Below are 20,736 nucleotides of genomic sequence, written 5' to 3'. Positions count from 1 at the left end.
CGCACGGGACACAGACGGCGCATGGATACGGACAACTACAGCCAGCGCACGGAGGAGACGCTGACGCTCGCTTACAGTACAGTCGAGAGAAATTACTCTCACTCAAGGATCAATACTCTTTGCCCAGTATTGACATTATTCCCTACCTGAGGACTGGAGGTAGGAGGAAGACTACTAGGAGGAAGAGCAGTGGAACTCACAAAGGCAAAAAGCGAGCCCTGTGGAGGATCAAAAACCCCTCTAGCTCCCCTCCCCTCCCCCCCTCTTCTGCACAGCACTGTCTCCCTTCCATTGTCTTAGGGAATGTTAGATCAGTTCAGGATAGTGATAAAGCGGACGAACTAGTAACTCTCATGTTATCTCAGAGTGAATACAAAGATGCCAACATTATCTGTCTTACAGAATCATGGCTGAACAGTTCATGTCCAGATAATTCTATCTCTGTAGATGGTTTTTGTATGATAAGAGCAGATCGAGAGATAGTGAAAAATAATGGCAAAATGAAAAGAGCAGGAGGTTTACTTGTTTATTTTAGCAAGTCTTGGTGCAGGGAAGAACACGCCACAGTGAAAAAAGTGATTTGTAACCCAGACATCGAACTACTGGGGGTCGTTTTGAGACCAATTTATCTACCACGGGAATTCTCGTGCGTTGTCCTGCTGACCGTGTACTGTCCACCTTGTGGCAATGCAGCGGTAGCTCGGGACACTATTTTTTCAACTGTGGCCAGTTTTCAAACGCACTACCCTAGCTCCCTTATTCTGCTGAACGGGGACTTTAACCTGGTGAATGTTGCTAGGGGCCTGTCTGATTTCTCCCAGTTTGTCACTTGCAAAACAAGAGGTGAGAACACTCTTGATCTCCTGTATGCTAATGTTAGAAACGCATACAGTTGCGTCTCCCTACCCCCTGTGTGTGGCTCTGATCACTTCATGGTGAAACTGGATCCCTCGTACCTTCCTGTTGTGAAGAGAGTGCTTCCATTCATCAGGGAGGTTCAGTGTTGGGCTGGGGAGGTGGAGGAGAGACTCAGATTTGATTTTGAAATGACAGACTGGGAATCTTTTTTCAGTGAACATGGGGATGATGTAGATAGCCTATGTCAGGTTATCACTGACTATATCCTATTCTGCGAGAAGGTGTGTGTTCCTACCAAGAAGGTTCGCTGCTTCTCTAACAACAAGCCGTGGATGACAAAAGAAATCATTCACCTCCTTAAGAGGAAAAGAGATCTGTTTCATGCAGGGGACTGGGAGGGCTTGAGGGTGGTGGTGGAGGAGCTTAAAACAGTCAAGGCTCAGGCAAAAGGGAGCTACAAAGCTAAGCTGGAGAACTCTCTGAGGGAGAACAATACGAGACAAGTGTGGGGTGGTTTCAGGAAGATCACAGGGTATGGCTCTGCCAACTCTACTGTGCCAGGCACGGAGGAGCTGGCAAACGAGATGAACCGTTTTTTCAATCGGTTTGACGGAGCTCCTGTTCATGTTCAACAAACAGCGGCTGGGCCAAACGGTGACCTCGGTTGCCGCCCTCTTTCTTCCCCTGCACCATCTCCCCCTCCCCCCCCCCCCACCCACCCTGATTCTCACCAACGAGCAAGTGAGGCGTCAACTCGGAAAAGTCAACACCAGGAAAGCGGCGGGACCTGACAACATCAGCTCTAAGGTGCTTAAGGCTTGCGCGGAGCAGCTCGCTGTCCCCCTTACGCATCTTTTCAACCTCTCCCTGAAGACGGGGAAGGTACCACAGCTGTGGAAGACCTCCTGCATTGTCCCGGTGCCTAAGAAGACCCGCCCCTCGGTCCTCAATGATTACAGACCAGTCGCCCTGACATCACAGGTCATGAAGGTCTTTGAACGGCTGGTTCTGAACCTCCTGAGACCGGCGGTCAGTGATCACCTGGACCCCCTTCAGTTTGCCTACCAGGCTGATATTGGGGTTGACGACGCCATCACCTTCATGCTCCATAAGGCTCTCACCCATCTGGAAGATCTGGGCAGCACAGTCAGAATTATGTTTTTTGACTTCTCCAGTGCTTTCAACACTATCCAACCGTCTCTGCTTGCGGAGAAGCTTACGCTGATGGGAGTGGACAAGAGCTTTGTGGCATGGATCACAGACTACCTTTCAGAAAGGCCACAGTCTGTGAGACTGCAGAGCTGTCGGTCTGATGTGCTGGTGAGCAACACGGGGGCCCCGCAAGGAACTGTGCTCTCACCCTTCCTGTTCACTCTCTATACATCGGACTTCCTCTTCAATTCCAAGACCTGTCATCTGCAGAAGTTCTCAGATGATACCGTGGTGGTCAGCAAGATCTCGGGTGACAACACGGCTGAGCACGATGGTGTGGTTAGGGACTTTGTGCAATGGAGCGAGGCTAACCATCTCAGGCTCAACGCAAGCAAGACCAAGGAGATGGTGGTGGACTTCCGCACCTCCAAGAGAGTCCCCCCGGTGCCAAGCACCATTAACGGTGAGGTGGTTGAGCTTGTGGATAACTACAAATTCCTCGGAGTACACCTGAATAGTTCACTGGACTGGTCGGACAATGCACAGGCGATTCACAGCAAGGGGAAAAGCAGGCTGTTCCTCCTGAGAAGACTGAGATCGTTTGGGGTGTGCAATAGGATGCTACAGATGTTCTATCAGTCTGTCATGGCAAGTGTCCTCTTTTTTGGTATAACATGTTGGGGTGGCAACAACAGAGCAGGTGACACGTTTAACCTAAACAGACTGGTGAAGAAAGCAGGCTCTGTCGTCGGGTCCTCTCTGCAGGGGGTGGAGGAAGTAACCAGTGTGCGCACAGCGAGGAAGCTGGATTCCATCTTGGAGAACTCCTCCCACCCCCTCCATCTAGAGATCACCAGTTACTGGAGTAAGAGAGGAAACGACCGCTTTACCTACCCAGGACGGAGATGTGAGAGATTAGGAAAATCTTTTGTACCGGCTGCCCTTAAGCTGTACAACGAGACACATAACGGACGCTTGAAAAGGTCTCCCTTCCTAACTTAGACTGACGGAACCTTTGCTGTATTGACATTGACCTCTAAGGAACTATTGCTGTATTGACTTTGACCCAAAAGGACCGTCCAGGAAGAGTGCTCATGTGCGTCTTGCGGTGACACGCTTCCTAGTTTCTTCTTTTTTCGCACTGATTTTTTTTTTTACTTTGCACTATTAGTTTGTGTTGGTAGTTTCTGAGTATTTTTGCTTTGTTTAACAATGACAGTGAGATACTTGTTTGCACTAACTAGCATTGACTGCTATGGTCTTTTTTGCAAGACACTTTATGTATATATACTTATATATTATTCGCCCCCTCTATTGATGCACCTTCTCTTTATTGGTACTGTACTGCTCTTTTTTTTGTTCTCTTGTTTCTTTCCCTCTTATCTATTTTTTCTTACGTCTCTGTAACTTTGTAAATAACTGTATACTGCTGTGCTACTACTGGACAACTGAATTTCCCCCTTGGGATAATAAAGGTATCTATCTATCTATCTATCTATCTATCTATCTATCTAAGATGCCCAGGCAGGCACATGGTATGGCTGTTAACCCTGTTAGTATGACATCATAATGATACATTAATACTACTGTTAGACCTGTTAGTATGACATCATAATGATACATTAATACTACTAGAGACCACCCAGGAAGATGCCCAGGCAGGCACATGGTATGGCTGTTAAACCTGTTAGTATGACATCATAATGATACATTAATACTACTGATAGGTTGAGCTTCTTAACGAGGAGACCTCCCAGGAAGATGCCCAGGCAGGCACATAGTATGGCTGTTAACCCTGTTAGTATGACATCATAATGATACATTCATACTACTAGAGACCCCCCAGGAAGATGCCCAGGCAGGCACACGGTATGGCTGTTAACCCTGGTTATATGACATTATAATGATACATTAATACTACTGATAGGTTGAGCTTCTTAACGAGGAGACCTCCGAGAAATATACCCAGGCAGGCACACGGTATGGCTGTAAGACCTGTTAGTATGACATCATAATGATACATTAATACTAGAGACCACCACAGGGCATGGCTGTTAGACCTGCTAGTATGACCTCACAATGATACATTAATACTACCGTCTAACGGTAGTATTAATGACATCATACTACTGATAGGTAGTATGACATCATAATGATACATTAATACTGCTAGAGACCACCCAGGAAGATGCCTGATCACGGTATGGCTGTAAGACCTGTTATTATGACATCACCAGTAAGACTCCCTAATCGGGAGATAAGCGACCGTTGGTCGCTTATCTCCACAATCTGTCGGTAGATAATGCCGGTCTTATATCCCTTTTATGCCCATATATGGAGATCCCTAACAGAATCCCTTTTATGCCCATATATGGAGATCCCTAACAGAATCCCTTTTATGCCCATATATGGAGATCCCTAACAGAATCCCTTTTATGCCCATATATGGAGATCCCTAACAGAATCCCTTTTATGCCCATATAATGGTTGCTATGGTAAACAGTTGGTTGCTAGGGTAAAAAAACGTGGTTGCTATGGTAAACAGTTGGTTGCTAGGGTAAACAGTTGGTTGCTAGGGTAAAACCATGGTTGCTAAGGTGGTTGCTAACGTACACTAACAGACCAGCAACAACAGACTGTTGCCACAGCAACGTAAACAAAGGTTTGTGTACACATGTGGTGTGATGTCATACTGATGCGGAGATATGAGCAGGGCAAAGGTGTGACGTGTGACGTGTGACCGACCGACCGACCGACCGACCGACGGACGGCCGGTGGAGGTTTTGATACTAAACTGCGACCTACGGCCGCAATAATGATATGATACATTAATACTAGAGACCACCCAGGAAGATGCCCAGGCAGGCACACGGTATGGCTGTAAGACCTGTTAGTATGACATCATAATGATACATTAATACTAGAGACCACCACAGGGCATGGCTGTTAGACCTGTTAGTATGACCTCATAATGATACATTAATACTACCGTTAGACCTGTTAGTATGACATCATAATGATACATTAATACTACTAGAGACCACCCAGGAAGATGCCTGATCACGGTATGGCTGTAAGACCTGTTAGTATGACATCATAATGATACATTAATACTAGAGACCACCACAGGGCATGGCTGTTAGACCTGTTAGTATGACCTCATAATGATACATTAATACTACCGTTAGACCTGTTAGTATGACATCATAATGATACATTACTACTACTAGAGACCACCCAGGAAGATGCCTGATCACGGTATGGCTGTAAGACCTGTTAGTATGACATCATAATGATACATTAATATAGAGACCACCACAGGGCATGGCTGTTAGACCTGTTAGTATGACCTCATAATGATACATTAATACTACCGTTAGACCTGTTAGTATGACATCATAATGATACATTAATACTACTAGAGACCACCCAGGAAGATGCCTGATCACGGTATGGCTGTAAGACCTGTTAGTATGACATCATAATGATACATTAATACTAGAGACCACCACAGGGCATGGCTGTTAGACCTGTTAGTATGACCTCATAATGATACATTAATACTACCGTTAGACCTGTTAGTATGACATCATAATGATACATTAATACTACTAGAGACCACCCAGGAAGATGCCCAGGCAGGCACACAGTATGGCTGTAAGACCTGTCATTATGACATCATAATGATACATTAATACTAGAGACCACCCAGGAAGATGCCCAGGCAGGCACACGGTATGGCTGTAAGACCTGTTAGTATGACATCATAATGATACATTAATACTACTGTTAGACCTGTTAGTATGACATCATAATGATACATTAATACTACTAGAGACCACCCAGGAAGATGCCCAGGCAGGCACACGGTATGGCTGTTAAACCTGTTATTATGACATCATAATGATATAATCTACTATTACATTTTTCTTAGAGCCGCATCCCACTTCCAAGCCCATACACGCCCATTTCGCCTCCACTTCAACTCATAGCTAGAGCAGATGTCGGTAGAGCGTAGGGAATAAAACCGCCCATAACTCTATCATTGGCCCCCCGTTGCCATGGTGACCGCCGTCCATTGGCTCGTATTCCCAGCTATGGGACCGGCGGATCCAATTTCAACCGAGAAGGGCGTAGCCAGAACACACACACACACACACACACACACACACACACACACACACACACACACACACACACACACACACAAATAGCTAATAGTTTGCTCACAACCCTCCACTTTTCTCTTTCACCTCAATCGCAGTAACATCCGTATACACCACGTCATCGCATCACCAATACGTTTTATTTATTATTATTATTATTTATTTATTTTTCCAATTTTTTTTCTCAAACATTTTTTTTTCTCAAAAAAAATTTTTTTCTCAAAAATTTTTTTTTCTCAAATTTTTTTTTTAGAATTTTTTTTTCTCAAAAAAATTTTTTTTCTCAAAAAACTTTTTCTCAATTTTTTTTCCTCAAAACATTTTTTTTCTCAAATCTTTTTTCTCAAAAAACGTATTTTTTCTCAAAATTTTTTTTTTCTCAAAAAACATTTTTTTCTCAAAAAAACCATCAGATCGTGGCCACCCTGTACCTCAGGGATTTTTTTTCGACGAATATTTACTCCTATAGACGCAACGCGACGACCTAGAGGGGCCGGCCGACCTTCTAGTACATTAATAATACTAGATACCACCACAGGGTATGGCTGTAAGACCTGTTAGTATGACATCATAACTAGAAAATATTGTTCCTTCGAAACAATTGTGGGCTCGCTTCAAGCCAGAAAACAATGGCTATAAAGTACAAAATGGCAAGATCGCAGGCAGTGCTCTCTTTGACGTTACTGACGTCAAAGATTGGTCCATTTTGTTCCAAAAATGTGTTGTGCAAAAGTTGGCTGGTGGCGCTATAACAGGCCAATGTAAGAAGGGTGGTATCTGTTCCTTGACCTATTGGGAATGTGCTTGCAAGATTTCATGCACATTGCAGGCTGTGTTCATGATTTGAGGTGTTTTTGGCTTTGGCCACTTTATCGCTGCTTGCAGCTATATTTATTATTATTATTATTATTTTTTTTTTTTGTGTGTGTGCACTTCATAGGCATATTAGATAAAGGTCCTTAGATTGTGTGTAGAATGTTTCAAGCAAATTGCTAAAAAAATCCTAACGGGTTTAAGCGTTTCACAAACTGCTTTAAATGATATAGCGCCCCCCTTTGGCCAATTGGAGTAAGATTGGTTTTAGTGATATTTGGACTAACACTCTACATCTTTGCCAAATGCCATGAACATGTTACGTTGCATGTATGATTTAGAGGCAGAAGAATAATTTGCATAAAACTGCAATATTCATTGAATTATTTAAAAAAGCATGTTTAGATTTTAAAGAAATCCGATCTGACAGATCTTTAGATATTGGTCCAAAGTTCACGTAAAAAAAGTTTTGTGCACGTGACGCGACAATTCCAGAATAAAGGCGGGTTTACGCGTTTTATAAACTGCTCAAAATGGCGGAAAATCGAAGGGCGGAGCTTACTAAACAACGACACAGATGTCTTCCGCTTGAGTCAAGGCACGCGTGTAACAAGTTGCATGTCTTCAAACGAAACGAGTCATGACTTATGCCCGTTTGAATTTTGAATTTTCAAACGCTTCGTATAGCGCCCCCTTTGGCCGATTGGAATAAGATTGGTTTCAGTGATATTTTGACTAACCCTCTACATCTTTGCCAAATGCCATGAACGTGTAACTTTGCATGTATGATTTAGAGGCCGAAGAATAATTTGCATAAAACTGCAATATTAATTGAATTATTAAAAAAACATTATTTAACGTACAAACTTCTCACCACATAGCCTGTGTAGATATAGGTTCAAAGTTCATGTGAAAAAAGTTTCGTGCGCGTAACGAAAAAAACCCAGGAGGAGATAGATTTTTACTGTTTTTCATATAATTCAAAATTCTGGGGGATCTAAAGGTCAAAGGTCAAAAGTCAGAGCGTAAAAGTTGTTCGGCATGAGGAGACGCATACGTGTATACAGGTTTCATGGCTGTACCTAAAACAGAGCATGAGCTCACAGCTAGAAGGTCCTGGGTTCGATTCCCGCCGGGGGACGCTGTGAGCGCTGGCGGCGTGTTCCTCCTCCGCGTCATCAGCGCCCACACCCTAGGTGGGGTTGGCGATAGGGCCTTTCTGTGTGGAGTTTGCATGTTCTCCCCGTGTCTCCTAGGGTTGATACCCTCACAAAAACATGCACGTAATCCTGGTCTCAATAATGCCTCCCCCTGGCCAGCCGGGGCGCCTGATGGAGGGGAAAGGAACTGGTTGGAATAACGTGTTCCTTCCACGCGCTACGTCCAAACCAGGGAAATCTCCACTGTCAGGTGAAAAGAAACAACTTGGACTCCTCATGCATAGAAGGAAGCATGAGGTCAGTCCGTTGTCTCCCCAGGCGCGGCAGAGGGAGAGCAGAGCCCAGGATTACATAGGCAATTAGCACTGGGTGAAAAAATGGGTTACAAAATTGTGGGATAAAAATTATAGAAAAAAAAAAAAACAGAGCATGAGCTCTACCTGTTCAAAGTTCGCACTTTCGAAGGCTTCCTACAGCGCCACCATTTGGCCGATTGCTGTAGAAAATAATAGCACACTTCGCCACTGTAAGCTGAACACATTGATGTTTTTATTTTCATGTTCTCACTAAGTATGTAGGAGTAGAAAGGAACCAAAATTCCCGTCTACTGACTGACTGACTGATAGATAAACTAGAAAAGCAGTTCCTGCAGAAACTGCGTGGGCTCGCTCGAAACTGTTATGAAGTAATAGTAGAAAATGCATTTAATTTAATTTTTGAAAAAAAAAAGTTTTTTGAAAATTGAAAATTGGTATGGAACTGCCGATGGAATTAGATCTACAAATCATGGGGATGGGACTGGTTCTAGAATTAGATCTACAAATCATGAGGATGTGACTGGTTTTAGAATTAGATCTACAAATCATGTGGATGAGACAGGTGATGGATTTAGAGCTACAAATTATGGTATGGAACTGCCGATTGAATTAGATCTACAAGTCATTGGGCTGGGACTGGTTTTAGAATTAGATCTACAAATCATGTGGATGTGACTGTTTTTAGAATTAGATCTACAAATCATGTGGATGAGCTACAAATTATGGTATGGAACTGCCGATGGAATTAGATCTACAAATTAGATCTACAAATCATGGGGATGGGACTGGTTTTAGAATTAGATCTACAAATCATGTGGATGTGACAGGTGATGGATTTAGAGCTAAAAATTATGGTATGGAACTGCCGATGGAATTAGATCTACAAATCATGGGTATGGGACTGGTTTTAGAATTAGATCTACAAATCATGTGTATGTGACTGGTTTTAGAATTAGATCTACAAATCATGTGGATGAGACAGGTGATGGATTTAGAGCTACAAATTATGGTATGGAACTGCCGATTGAAATAGATCTACAAATCATGGGGATGGGACTGGTTTTAGAATTAGATCTACAAATCATGTGGATGTGACTGGTTTTAGAATTAGATCTACAAATCATGTGGATGTGACAGGTGATGGATTTAGAGCTACAAATTATGGTATGGAACTGCCGATGGAATTAGATTTAAAAATCATGGGGATGGGACTGGTTTTAGAATTAGATCTACAAATCATGTGGATGTGACAGGTGATGGATTTAGAGCTACAAATTATGGTTTGGAACTGCCGATGGAATTAGATCTAAAAATCATTGGGATGGGACTGGTTTTAGAATTAGATCTACCAATCATGTGGAAGTGACTGTGTGTGTGTGTGTGTGTGTGTGTGTGTGTGTGTGTGTGTGTGTGTGTGTGTGTGTGTGTGTGTGTGTGTGTGTGCATGTGAGTATGCATGTGTATGTGTGCATACATGCGTGCGTCCATGTGTTCCCTGGACCACACTTTGAGAACCAGATAAATAGCCGATCTACAAGCTCACAAAGTTACACAGTGCAACTTATTGTGAGCTTGTAAATCATGTGAGACCACTGACTCAGCACTGTAATTAAAGTTAATAAGGAGCACCTTTGCTTCTGAGCTGTATATTTGTTCAAGATATGGGCCATATCCATTGGTTTGAATAGGGAGCGCAAGTGTACGAACTGATCGCTCTCCCGGAAACACGAAAAGTTGAAAACACATAGTCTTTGCTCGGGGAGTGGCTCGGTGAGTGGCTCTACGAACATTGCGATTCTGATGTTAAAAGGATCAATAATGTGCGCATGAGAGCAAGCTAGAAATGTTTGGGGGAAAATAAAAAAAATTCCGAAAACCAGAAAAAAAATGACTTGAGGTGAATGGGGCGTCTGAGGCGCGACCCGGCACTCAGAGGGCCATAGATGAAATTCTGTAAGTCTCTGTTTTATTTTAGTTGCACTTTACGAAACACGACGAGCGTGGCTACAAACGTGCCAAAAAACATGCATACATTTTAAATATTCTGGCCGTGAGGACGATTCGTTCAGAGAACTTCATTACTTTAACACCTTGCAAGCCGTGGCAGAACCCTCTGAACAGAGGTAGCGCCGAAGAAATAAGCCATTTATTTACAAACATGTTTTAAAAAAACAAAGCCCACATGATAACAACACGTAATGGAGTGCTCGATACAGCGTACATATTCATCCTGCAGAGGTCGGCGATCTTACTTTGGCGAGGCGGAGGGGAGATCAATTCCATTCGTTTACGTGCGGCGAAGAAGGGAAAGGAGCGATAGAGAAGCGGCGCCCGAACATGATTGAGACCGCGATCCACGAACAGAGACAAAGAGCAGCCATGTTGTGTGCCCTTCTTGTCGAGTTTCAACAACGTGGAGAGTAGGAGGCCACTCCTAGCCACCCATCCATCCAGAATGTGAGTCAACGGCGCGGCCTGCTGGATACTACGAGCATCACACCCAGTCCCAGAAAATGATTGAGAGAGGATATTAACCGTTTCAGATGGCTCCAAAATGACACAGAGAAGAATGGCCGATGTTTTTTTTTTTGATTATTATCATTTATATCAAAAGTCCGGGAATAGACGTGTGGCTGATTGGACCAAGTAGGAAGTCCGAGGGAGTACGGCCAGGCTTAGAAGGTGTTAAGAACAAGTCTCCCACACTCTAGCTACAGTCTAGGACTGGTTTTCCCGCCAAAAATATCCCCAAAATACCCCAAAACACTCTACCTTTGGACTGCGATTGTGGAAGAACGGTATGACGTTTTCGAATACCGTTTGAACCACGATGAAGTCCAAAAGCGTGTGAGCGTTTTTCAAGTTTGAATCGCGTTCCTACGTAAATGTATGCCAGAGTAATGAGGCTATAAAGTTTAGTGAAAAAGTAAAAATGTTAAAGTCAGATCCCATTCATTCTCTAAGGGATGAAAGATTTATGAATAAAGTTAAATATTTCAAACAGTATAAACTTTTAAATAATTTCGAAAACAACAATGAAACTTCAAACCTCGCTGAACATTTCAAAGTTGGAACGAGGTTTTTATGTGAAAGTATGAAAGAGCTATAAGAGCACAAAGAATTTGCACCAGAAAAGTGGGCACTTTTCTACATAGACTCCCATTATAAGGAGGAAAAATAAAAGTTCAAAAGTTAAATATTTCCAAAAATATGAAATATTTTGAAAAGAAAAATACAAGCACACGTCACTGTAGAAAGCTGAACATGTTGAAGTTGGAACGAAGTTTGTAGCACAAAGTAGGAGGGAGTTGAAATCCGTCGAAGAAAGTGGGGGGAACCTTGGAAGTTAGAAACTAGAAAATGTGCAATTTGTGAAATTGCGAGTGTGGTTGCCCGACCCGCCCTGGCGCGAACAGTGGGGCGCGCCGCCGGGACCCTGTGGAAAACGCAGGGGTCCGAGGGAGGCGACGTCGGGACGGATACCGTCGGGGCCGTTGAAAAGGTATCGGTCGGATCCTGCGTTCGTGATGTAAGGATATGGTTTCTTGTCTTTAAGAAATAGGCTCCTCCCACAAATTTCGCAAGGCGATTATGTTGTCACGTCTCTCCCGGAATCGTTTGCGTTTTGTTTTGAGATGGTCGTTCATCCTGAAAAACACATTTTGGCACGAAACGGTTAAGTTTTGCACATCTGTAGCGCCCCCTATGGGTCAAAGTGGAAATGCTTTTGGGAATTCCTTGAGTATCCCAACCATGACTTGTGGTTAAAATTTGGTGTTGATTGGATGTTTTGTTCGCAATTTATGGCTATTTTCGGTGAAACGGGCCCCTCCCACTAACTTCGGAAGCCTGTTACGGCCGAACGGTATGGACTATTGAAATATCGCTTGAATATGTTCATCGCATGGGTCCAGAGATCCTATGTACCGATTCTCGTGACATTTGGAGAAAATATGTTGGAAAGGGAGCAAAAAGTGTGTTTTGAAGAAAATTCAAAATGGCGGAAAATCTATCCTGATTTTTTAATTTTCCGACTTACGGTTCAAGAGTTACAGGCCAAAACGTAAAGTGGGCTGTTATAGCTCCACCATGAGGCCGACTGACGAAATTATTTTTCAATTAATCTTTGAAACCATTATGAATCTCCTCTCCAAGTTTTGAAACTGTAGCCCCTATGGTTTGCGAGAGAAAAATAATTGAATGCGAGTTTTTGCATTTTCCCATTCAAGTCAATGGGGAAAATTAATTCACTAATAAATTAATATCAATTAAACGATACAACTTTTCTCTTAGCGAAGTACAAGCACACGATTCCCGATGAAGCCGGTCGATTTGACATATGGCGCGAGTGTGTGGGGCAAAAACTGTGGGCGGTGAAACGCGCCGAAATAAAAGTTTATCTAGAAATAAATAAGTAAAGAAGAATAAATAAAGTTTCCCTAGAACTATAGTGTGTTGCCCTGTTAGGGCAACCACACTAACTAGAAAATGTGCAATTTGTGAAATTGCGAGTGTGGTTGCCCGCCCCGCCCCGCCCCGGTGCCCCCTATGGGTCGAAATGGAAATGCTTTTGGGGATTTGTTGAGTATACCACCCCCGACTAGTGGTTAAAATGTGGTGTTGACTGGATGTTTCGTTCCGGATTTATGGCTATTTTTTGCGAAACGGGCCCCTCCCGCTAACTTTGGAAGCCTGTTACGGACGAACGGTATGGACTATCAGAATATCGCTTGAATATGTTTATCGCATGGGTCCATAGATCATGTGTACCGATTTTTGTGACATTTGGAGAAAATATGTGGGAAAAGGAGCAAAAAGTGTGTTTTGAAGAAAATTCAAAATGGCGGAAAATCTATCATGACGCAAATGGGCGGGGCCTATATTGGGAGATGTGTTATGACCAAAGGAATCCAGGGAAAAAAGAATTTTAATTTTCCGACCTACGGTTCAAGAGTTATAAGCAAAAACGTAAAGTGAGCTGTTATAGCGCCACCATGAGGCAGACTGATGTAATTATTTTTGCCAGACCCATGAAATGGGTAGGCCTACATAAGCAAATGTCTGTCCGGGTTTTCTATATAAAGGGTATATATGATGATGACATGATGATGACATGCCTACAAAAGGCATGATGTCATAAATGATGATGACAGACAGGGGGTCTGGCACAACCAGGTTGACCTGGTCTAGTTTATTTAATCCTTGTACGCATTATGAACCTCCTCTCCAAGTTTTGAAACTGTAGCCCCTATGGTTTGCGAGAGAAAAATAATTGAATGTGAGTTTTTGCATTTTCCCATTCAAGTCAATGGGGAAAATTAATTCACTAATAAATTAATATCAATTAAACGATACAACTTTTCTCTTAGCAAAGTACAAGCACACGATTCCCGATGAAGCCGGTCGATTTGACATATGGCGCGAGTGTGTGGCGCAAAAACTGTGGGCCGTGAAACGCGGCGAAATAAAAGTTTATAAGGAAAAATAAATAAAGTCTCCCTAGAACTATAGTGTGTTGCCCTGTTAGGGCAACCACACTAACTATAAATATAAACTCGCCTTCAGCGAGCCCACAACTACAAAATTTGCAATTTGTGAAATTGCGAGTGTGGTTGCCCGCCCCGCCCCGGCGCGAGCGGCGGGTACGTGCCTCCGGGACCCCGAGGAAAACGCAGGGGTTCGAGGGAGAGGACGTCGGGACGGATACCGTCGGGGCCGTGTGACGCGCGATTCGAAAAGGCGCCGTTGGGATCCTGCGTTCTTGATGTAAGGATACGTTTTTTTGTTTTTAAGAAATAGGCTCCTCCCACGAGTTTCGCCAGGCGATTGCGTTGTCGCGTCGCATCCGAGATCGCTTGTGTTTCGTTTTGAGAGGGTCGTTCCCCCTGAAAAACGCGTTTTGGCACGAAACGGTTACGTTTTGCGCGTCTGTGGCGCCCCCTAAGGGTCGAAGTGGAAATGCTTTTGGGGATTTGTTGAATATCCCTCCCGCGACTTGTGGTTAAAATTTGGTGTTGACTGGATGTTTTGTTTGTGATTTAGGGCTATTTTTTGCGAAACGAGACCCTCTCACTAACTTCGTAAGCCTGTTCCGGACGAACGGTATGGACTATCGTAATATCGCTTGAATATGTTTATCGCATGGGTCCAGAGATCATGTGTACCGATTTTTGTGACATTTGGAGAAAATATGTAGGAAAAGGAGCAAAAAGTGTGTTTTGAAGAAAATTCAAAATGGCGGAAAATCTATCCTGACGCAAATGGGCGGGGCCTATATGGGGAGATGCGTAATGACCCAAGGAATCCAGGGGAAAAATAATTTTAATTTTCCGACCTACGGTTCAAGAGTTACAGGCCAAAACGTAAAGTGAGCTGTTATAGCGCCACCATGAGGCCAACTGACGATATCATTTTTTATTTTATCCTTGATATCATTATAAATCTCCTCTCCAAGTTTTGAAAATGTAGCCCCTATGGTTTACGAGAAAGAAAATAATTGAATGTGAGTTTTTGCGATCCCCATTATAAGTCAATGGGGAAAATTAATTCACTAATAAATTAATATCAATTAAACGATAGAACCTTTCTCTTAGCAAAATGGAAGCACTCGATTCCCGATGAAGCCGGTCGATTTGACATATGGCGCGAGTGTGTGGCGCAAAAACTGTGGGCCGTGAAACGCGCCGAAAAAAAGTTTATCTAGAAATAAGGAAAAATCACACCCGTGTGAAGTGGAGCTGTGTGTGTGTGTGTGTGTGTGTGTGTGTGTGTGTGTGTGTGTGTGTGTGTGTGTGTGTGTGTGTGTGTGTGTGTGTGGATCATGTGTACCGATTTTTGTGACATTTGAAGAAAATATGTAGGAAAAGGAGGAAAAAGTGTGTTTTGGAGAAAATTCAAGATGGCGGAAAATCTATCATGGCGCAAATGGGCGTGGCCTATATGGGGAGATGCGTCATGACCCAAGGAATCCAGGGAAAAAATATTTTTAATTTTCCGACCTACGGTTCAAGAGTTACAGGCCAAAACGTAAAGTGGGGTGTTATGGCGCCACCATGCGGCCAAATGACACAATTATTTTTTATTTAATCCTTGAAATCATTATGAACCTCCTCTCCAAGTCTTGAAACTCTAGCCCCTATGGTTTGCGAGAGACAAATAATTGAATGTGAGTTTTTGCGATTCCCATTATAAGTCAATGGGGAAAATTAATTCACTAATAAATTAATATCAATTAAACTATAGAACCTTTCTCTTAGCAAGTTACTAGCCCACGATTCCCGAGTAAGCCGGTCGATTTGACATATGGCGCGAGTGTGTGGTGGCAAAACTGTGGGACTAGTAGCGTGCCGAAGTTTAGGAAGTTCAGGCTACATACAGACACACAGACACACAGACAGACCCACACGGCCACGTATAGGGAGCCTGTGCTTCACACAGCTCCAAAAATAAAGTTTCCCTAGAACTATAGTGTGTTGCCCTGTAAGGGCAACCACACTAATAAATAAATAACTAGAAAAGAAAATTTCGAAGAAATTTTAAGTGTGCCTGCAGCTCGCCAAGTGTGTGCAACCTTGTACGTGTTAAAATTAGCATCTTTGTTAGCATTAGCATTTGTTAGCATTAGCATGTGTTAGCATTAGCAATAGGGTTTCTTGTTTTTAAGAAATAGGCTCCTCCCACAAGTTCCGCAAGGTGATTACGTTGTCCCGTCGCTCCCGAGATCGTTTGTGTTTCGTTTTGAGAGGGTCGTTCCCCCTGAAAAACGCGTTGTGGCATGAAACGGTTACGTTTTGCGTGTTTGTGGTGCCCCCTATGGGTCGAAGTGGAAATGCTTTTAGGCATATGTTCAGTATAGCGCCCCCCACTTGTGGTTAAAATTTGGTGTTGACTGGATGTTTCGTTTGTGATTTATGGCTACTTCTTACAAAACGGGCTCCTCCCGCTAACTTTGGAACCCTGTTACGGAAGAACGGTATGGACTATCAAAATATCGTTTAAATATGTTTATTGCATGAGTCCATATATCGTGTGTATCGATTTTTGTGACATTTGGAGAAAATATGTAGGAAAAGGAGCAAAAAGTGTGTTTTGAAGAAAATTCAAAATGACGGAAAATCTATCCTGACGCAAATGGGCGTGGCCTATATGAGGAGATGCGTCATGAACCAAGGAATCCAGGGAAAAGGGAATTTTAATTTTCCGACCCACGGTTCAAGAGTTACAGGCCGAAAGGTAAAGTAGACTGTTATAGCGCCACCATGAGGCCAACTGACGAAATTATTTTTATTTAATCCTTGATATCATTATAAATCTCCTCTCCAAGTTTTGAAACTGTAGCCCCTATGGTTTGCGAGAAAAAAAAAATTGAATGTGAGTTTTTGCGATTCCCATTATAAGTCAATGGGTAAAATTAATTCACTAATAAATTAATATCAATTAAACGATACAACTTTTCTCTTAGAAAAGTAATAGCACCCCATTCCCGGCCGAGCCGCACGTTTTGATGTATATATTGTGGCGGTGGTGTAAATATTGCGGCAGTTATTACGAGCCGAAATTTTGTGACGTGATTATTATTAAGTATGGCGGATTACAATAAGTGTTTTGCCATTGCATGGCAGGCACACTTAAATATAAACTGGGGTATAACAAGCTGGACTCGCCTTCAGCGAGCCCACAACTAGAAAATATTGTTCCTTCGAAACAATTGTGGGCTCGCTTCAAGCCAGAAAACAATGGCTATAAAAGTACAAAATGTCAAGATCGCAGGCAGAGTTCCCTTTGACGTTACTGATGTCAAAGATTGGTCCATTTTGTTCCAAAAATGTGTTGTGAAAAAGTTCACCCGCTGGTGGCGCTATAACAGGCCAATGTGAGAAGGGTGGTATCTGTTCCTTGACCTATTGGGAATGTGCTTGCAAGATTTCACGCACATTGCAGGCTGTGTTCATGATTTGAGGTGTTTTTGGCCTTGGCCACTTTATCGCAGCTTGCAGCTATATTTATTATTATTATTACTATTTTTGTGTGTGTGCACTTCATAGGCATATTAGATAAAGGTCCTTAGATTGTGTGTAGAATGTTTTATGCAAATTGCTAAAAAAAAATCTTAACAAGTTTAAGCGTTTCACAAACTGCTCAAAATGATATAGCGCCCCCCTTTGGCCAATTGGGGTAAGATTGGTTTTAGTGATATTTGGAATAACACTCTACATCTTTGCCAAATGCCATGAATATGTTACTTTGAATGTATGATTTAGAGGCAGAAGAATAATTTGCATAAAACTGCAATATTCATTGAATTTATAAAAAAAAGCATGTTTCAATTTTAAAAAAATCCGATCTGACAGATCTTTTGATATTCGTCCAAAGTTCACGTAAAAAAAGTTTAGTGCACGTGATGCGAAAATTCCAGAATAAAAGCGGGTTTAAGTGTTTTACAAACTGCTCAAAATGGCGGAAAATCTAAGGGCGGAGCTTACTTAACAAAGACACAGATGTCTTCCGCTCGAGTCAAAGCACGCGTGTAAGCAAGTTGCATGACTTCAAAAGAAACGAGTCATGACTTATGCCCGTTTGAAGTTTGAAATTTCAAACGCTTCGTATAGCGCCCCCCTTTGGCCGATTGGAATAAAATTGGTTTCAGTGATACTTTGACTAACCCTCTACATCTTTGCCAAATGCCATGAACGTGTAACTTTGCATGTATGATTTAGAGGCCAAAGAATAATTTGCATAAAACCGCAACATACATTGAATTATTAAAAAATCATTATTTAACACGTACAAACTTCTCACCACATAGACTGTGAAGATATAGGTTCAAATTTCATGTGAAAAAAGTTTCACGCGCGTAACGCGAAAATACCAGGAGGAGATAGATTTTTACTGTTTTTCATATAATTAAAAATTGTGGGAGATCTAAAGGTCAGAGGTCAAAAGTTAGAGGGTAAAAGTTGTTCGGCATGAGGAGACGCATAAGTGTATACAGGTTTCATGGCTGTATATTGAATGTGAGTTTTTGCGATTCCCATTATAAGTCAATGGGTAAAATTAATTCACTAATACATTAATATCAATTAAACGATAGAACTTTTCTCTTAGAAAAGTAATAGCACCCCATTCCCGGCCGAGCCGCACGTTTTGATGTATATATTGCGGCGGTGGCGTAAATCATGCGTGCCGAACTTTGTGGCGAAACTAACTACTTAATGACTTAATTAAGTATGGCGGATTACAATAAGTGTTTTGCAGGCACACTTAATAATACTACATGGCTGTTAGACCTGTTAGTATGACATCATAATAACACATTAATAATACTACATGGCTGTTAGACCTGTTAGTATGACATCATAATAACACATTAACTCAGTCGGTGCCATATTTAAAGTGGGATGACCTCTTATATTGCCGGTTCGCCAACAAAGGGTTAAAAAAAATAGTGTGCACGCTGGTGCACACATTCGTGCACAGATCATGCACTATGCATGTGCATGCTTTTCACAGCTTTCAAACAAAACAATCCGCTTGGAAATCCGTTCAGGCATTCAGGAGAAAGGAGCCCTTATGTTTTCTTCAAATGTAAACAAACATGGCTGCCATGTTTGAAAGATGGGGTTGGTATGGGGGTTTCATGCAATTTCGCGATCGCGATCATGCCTAGTATACTGTTGGAGGTCCAAATTTTTTTTTTTCAAAAAGATTTCTTTCAATTTTTTTCAATTTTTTTTTTAATTATTTTCTTTAAAAAGACGTTCAGAAGACGTCTGGCAGGGAGGTCCATAGTGAAAAAGACGTTTTAAAGACGTTTTTATTATAGAAACATCTTTTTTGGCAGGGTATGAGTTAATAATACTACATGGCTGTTAGACCTAGAATATATCAGTGTGGTTTCCCAACAGGGCAACACATTAAAGTCCAAGGGAAACTTTATAGACTTCTAGGGTAACCTTTACGCTGCCTTTGGAAATGGCAGGGATAGGGAATCAATAGGGAATCAATAGGGAATCAATAGGAGTGGGAATCAATAGGGAATCAATAGGAGTGGGAATCAATAGGGAATCAATAGGAGTGGGAATCAATAGGGAATCAATGGGAGTGGGAATCAATAGGGAATCAATAGGAGTGGGAATCTATTAGGGCTGTCTTCGACACAGGATTTATGAAGTCGATTCGAGTCGCGGGGGTTAATCCGACGCGTCGACGAATCGTTTTATAGTCTACTTTGTGTAAAAAAAAAGGAAAAAAAAGTGTTGCTTTAAACCACGTCAACATAATAGAATAATACATTAAGAGATGAATTGAATACACAGTGTTTTCGGTGATATCGGTGCGCGAGCACAAATGTTATCTGCATAGCAGTGTACAACCATAGAGTTATAACACACCGTTAAAACAAATAAAACATCTCCGCTGTTTCAACTCTGCCCCGTCTCTCTGCAGCGTGCAGTAGAGATGAGACATTCGCGAACGATTCCGCTCTCTTGAACGGCTCTTTTAAATGAACGATGGGATCCAGTCCGCAGTCGCGGGACACAGAGCACTGACAGAGTAATGAGTCAGTGTCGAGAACGGATTCATTTCAGAAAAGGATCATAAAAAGGTGGAGGCATAGCTCCCGCTTGAGCCAGGAGTGTGGACATGTCATGGACGCAAACACAGCGAAACACAATCATTCATCATGGATTACAACACTGGAACAATTCAGAAGCACTTTAATTAGAAAATGTAACTTGTAGCCTACACTTGTGTATGTTAATTTGACTTTAGAAGATTGTTTACTACTTCGTGGACGCGCGTTTGTGCTGTGGCAGGTTATTTAATATGGGATTTTGACAGCGTGCTTCCTCCTCTTAACGGAACACCGTCCCGGCTCTGAATGTTTTAACGAAGCGGCGGTCTGAACCGTTCTGGCCGTTCCCCCGTCTCACTTTCAACCCGACGCTGGTGCGAGACAATAAATAACTGTTCGCCAATTGCTACTTCTCATTGGAAGTACATGACACCACACCAGTCCAGCAGTGCACCGCAGTACTGGCAGTAGTAGGCTAACTGGCTTCGACTCAAACAATTGGCGTCGATTCCCGGGGCTTAAAACGACGCGTCGATTCGTCGATTTTTAGAAGACACCCCTAGAATCTATAGGGAATCAATGGGAGTGGTAATGAATAGGTAATCAATGGGAGTGGGAATCAATAGGAGTGGGAATCAATAGGGAATCAATGGGAGTGGGAATCAGTAGGGAATCAATGAGAGTGGGAATCAATA

The 20,736-nt window shown here is 42.5% G+C and overlaps 1 protein-coding gene across 1 annotated transcript in view; it reads right to left on the bottom strand.

Moving 5' to 3' along the window:
- Positions 1-20,736, bottom strand: part of LOC308288965 (solute carrier organic anion transporter family member 3A1-like) — a gene marked incomplete at both ends in the record, with an annotated part of 94,427 nt that overhangs the window by 33,088 nt on the left and 40,603 nt on the right. The window lies entirely within an intron of this gene.

This window comes from Nannobrachium achirus, assembly GCF_963921795.1.
Source record: "Nannobrachium achirus genome assembly, chromosome: 7".
NCBI classification, from domain to species: domain Eukaryota; kingdom Metazoa; phylum Chordata; class Actinopteri; order Myctophiformes; family Myctophidae; genus Nannobrachium; species Nannobrachium achirus.
This window is presented reverse-complemented; position numbering and strand designations above follow the sequence as displayed.